This window comes from Oryx dammah, unplaced genomic scaffold, assembly GCF_014754425.2.
Source record: "Oryx dammah isolate SB20612 unplaced genomic scaffold, SCBI_Odam_1.1 HiC_scaffold_3, whole genome shotgun sequence".
NCBI lineage: Eukaryota > Metazoa > Chordata > Mammalia > Artiodactyla > Bovidae > Oryx > Oryx dammah.
The window spans coordinates 49,943,135-49,947,012 of NW_024070187.1; the positions used below are offsets into that span (position 1 = coordinate 49,943,135).

Here is a 3,878-nt window from a genome sequence, read left to right on the forward strand (position 1 = left end):
GTTTGATTTTAAAGGTACGGCCATTGGACTTTACAAAGGATTTGAAGTAAAGGTTAAGAAAAGTGAGAAACTAAGGAAAACTTTTGGATTTTTATCTGAACAATAGGGTTAAGTTTGGTGCTATTTCAGCCACAGGAAAATATGGGACAATTAGATTTACTGTTTTTCTTCTTTCAAATATCCTCAGGGTCAAGGGTGATAGCAGGCTGAATTAGTTAGAGGATCTTTTAGGGAGTCTGTAAAATAGATGAGAACCTCACCTGAGGGTTTGGAACTGAAAGCATTGTCCTCTACATTTAGGCTGGCTGCGAACATCTGAGACAGCAGGGAAAGATTACTGCTCACATTCGGCTACATTAACATTCAACAATGCTATTATTATTATGTTTTAAAAGGAATTTACTGATTCCAGTAATTAGGAAGTAGGTGGAGAAATCTGGTTTTAGTTACATTTGATTCCAGGAGCTCAAATTATGCCAATAGTTATATCTCTTTCTCATTCATTATTGTTTCCATTCTCTTTTTTTCATTCTTTTTTTTTTTAATGGAGATTTTTTTCTTTATTGAGAAACTTAAGACTTGGAAACATCAAATAAAACCAATTTATTGGGGAAAAAAAAAATCAAAACTCACAATAGAAAAACAAACAAACAAACAAAAAAAAACAACACTGTCTGAGCCATAGCAGACCCCAGAGAATACATTCTTTAAACTGAAAAATTCTAGGTGCTTCATAATTGACCTTTTGATACAAAATGAGCTATTAAATTTGCAAATGCAGTTCTTGGTGTTGAGGTCCATAGGACAAGCTAGGAAGTCTTCAAACATTGAGCTGAATTCCATGAGGGTTTATTTGGTTTTTGAATTGGTTCGTCCTTGTCTAAGAGGTAGCAGCAGCAACAATCCCCACCTTCTGAGCAGCTTCTTTCTTGGCATGATGAGCCTGAAGGACCGCCACAGCCTCATCCACCTTGGAGCAGAGAGACTTGGGGGAATCCAGCATGTGCAGCAGCTCCGAGCTGTCGATCTCCAGCAGCATCCCAGTTATCTTCCCAGCCAGGTTCGAGTGCATCGTCTGGATGAGTGGGAACAGACGTTTACCCAGCATCTGCTTCTGTTCCTGGGCCGTGGCGGGGGAGCGGGGTGCTGTGGCCAGCATGGAGGTGGTCATCGGCTCCTGCCCCTGAACGTGGACTGCAGGCTGGGGTGCTTGCAGGGGCTGGATGGCAGGGTGAGGACTGCGGACGCTGGAGGCATATTTGTAAGATGCAACAGTCCAAGGAGCAGCGGTAGCAACAGTGACGCGAGACGCTAAGTTCTGTAAGAGGTTTAGGAACACCTCCAGACTGGCAGCTGTCAGTCAGCCCTTGCTGGGTGGCAGCAGCCCCACCAAAGTCCAGAGCCAAGCAATCAGGGCACTCAGACCCGTCTCTGAGTGGTAGTAGGGAGGCTGTGAGAGGCTGGAGCATTACCAGTTGGAGCCAGATGGCGAAGAACTAGATGAGGCCCAGACTGGTGTATAGCACTTGGTATTCCTTGGAAGCCTTAAGGTCTCCCACCTTGCTGCCAGCGTGGATTAGGCCTCATCTGTGCTAACTGGTTAGATGTGTAATACAGAGATCCTCCCTGAGTCTGTGGAACTGCTGGCACAAAGTAGCCCCAGCTTCAGGCAGGAACTGATTTAAGATGGTGTTGGTGGGCAGTGTCCTCATCCCAGCCACCTGCTGCATATCCTAGTTGGTAAGGTGAGCCTTTCTCTCCTCCTTTCTCTGGGCCAGAGCGACATACAGTGGCTTGGAGCCCACCATGTGTCCATTCATCTCTGTGACTGCTTTGGTTGCCTCTTCAGGAGATGAGAAGCAGACAAATCCAAATCCTTTGCTTCTCCCATCCTCCAGCATCACCTTAGGACTGGTGATTGATCCAAAAGGAGAAAACTCTTTCCTTAACTTCTCGTCATTGATGGTTTCATCCAAGTTCTTAATGTAGAGATTCACCCCCTGATAGAGACTAATCCTCTCCTGCTTCAGCTGTTCAAATTTTCGCTATAACTCTGCCTGCCACTCCACTTTCTTTTGTGCACAGCCAATGAAAATGACCTTTCCAGTTATTTCTTTTCCATTCATCTCTTCCACAGCCTTATTGGCATCCTTGTGTTTTTCGTAACTCACAAAGCCAAAGCCTTTGGATTTCCCACTGGGATCTCTCATCACCTTGACACTTAGGGTCTTACCAAACTGCCTAAATAGCTCTTTCAGATTCTCATCATCAACCTTTTCCCCCAAGTTTTTGATGTAAACATTGGTGAATTTCTTGGCTTTGGCTCCAACTTCAGCTTCCTGCTCTTTTCGAGACTTGAATCTGCCCACAAACACTTTGCGGTCATTGAGGAACATGCCATTCATCTCGACCATCTTCTTAGCAGCCTTCTGGGTCTCGAAGTGGTCAAAGGCATAACCCTTAGAGCCATTTTCATCACATACCACCTTGCAGGACAGCATGTTCCCCAAAGCAGAAAAAGTATCATAAAGTGCCTTGTCATCTATAGATTTGTCCAGGTTCTTGATGAAGACGTTTCCCACACCAGATTTTCTCAGAGATGGATCCCTCTGAGACCACATGATTCGGATCGGCTTTCCCTTAATTACATGGTGTCCAAGGCAGGCTGCTGGAAGTTGACGCAGGCATAACCCTGGGAGCGGCGGTTCATCATATAGTGGTAGATCCGGATGGACAACGCAGGCCCCGCAGGACTGAACTTTTCGTACAGCATGGCCTCGGTGATGTCTGAGTGCAGGTCACCCACGTACAGGGAGGCCATGGGGTAGATGCTGGCCGCAGCGTTCATCTCCCCAGGTGCCACCACCCTGCGTGGCACCCACGGTGGCCTCCTGGAGGTGCGTTTCTCTAGAAATATAGGCCTCGGGCTCCCGGCGGTTTGAGATTACAGCAGCCCAGGGAAGAGGGAAACCAACCATTTATTGGTGCTGACTCGGCAAGCCCTGGGCGGCCTGAGTGCACAGCTGCTTCCCACGCAGGTCCGACGAAGGGCGACGTGGACCATGTGGTGTGCGGAGGCCGGCGCTCGGAGGGCGATGGGCACGGGGCCGCCATGCGGCGCAAGCGGGCGTTGGCGCAGGGACACCGGCGCGCGGGCAGCTCACCACCGGACCGACGGAAGGGGCCGACAGACTCCCAGGTGCAGCGGCGGTGGGCAGGCCAGAAGTGTGTGAAAGTGACTTCCCTGCGCGTTCTCCAAAGAGGATTCGTTCTTTTTTTTTCTTTTTCTTTCTCTCTCTTTTTTATTTTTTAATTTTAAAGCGTTTTCGGGCTTTTTGTCATCTTTTAATTTGTTTATTTTGCTTCAGGCTACTAGGCCCGAAAGTGATGGAGGCTGCGGTGACCCGGGATGGAGAGCTCTTTTTATCATTCTTACTAGGTTCTGTTTCCTGATGAATATTGCCTCTGTAAAGTTCTTGTAGAAAATGATTGATAATAAATTTACATTAATTATATTCCTTCTTTGTAATCATAAGTATTTTAGGAGAACACATACATACACATAAATAAATAATCTTTGTTCTGATATTTTATTTAACCCTCCAAAAGACTTCTCTGGGTCCCACTTGTCTTAAGTATCCTTTCTGAAACAATATTGATCAATATTTCAGGACTATTAAGATTGGCCTAGAATGAGAAATGTGCCCAGTTTTTGTCCAGGAAGAATGGAGCACCATGATTGAAACATCCACCCTTACTGTATAATGGCATGGAGGAAATTTTCCAAGTTTTCAAAGAAAAGGGAATTGAAAAGGACTGTTGGCAGCAAAATTAATTATAACTACCACATGTATATAAGATGTTTTCATAAACTTTTT

The 3,878-nt window shown here is 46.0% G+C and overlaps 1 pseudogene; it reads right to left on the reverse strand.

Moving 5' to 3' along the window:
- Positions 1 to 857: 857 nt before the first annotated feature.
- On the reverse strand, positions 858 to 2,848 carry LOC120862014 (annotated as a pseudogene).
- Positions 2,849 to 3,878: the final 1,030 nt, after the last annotated feature.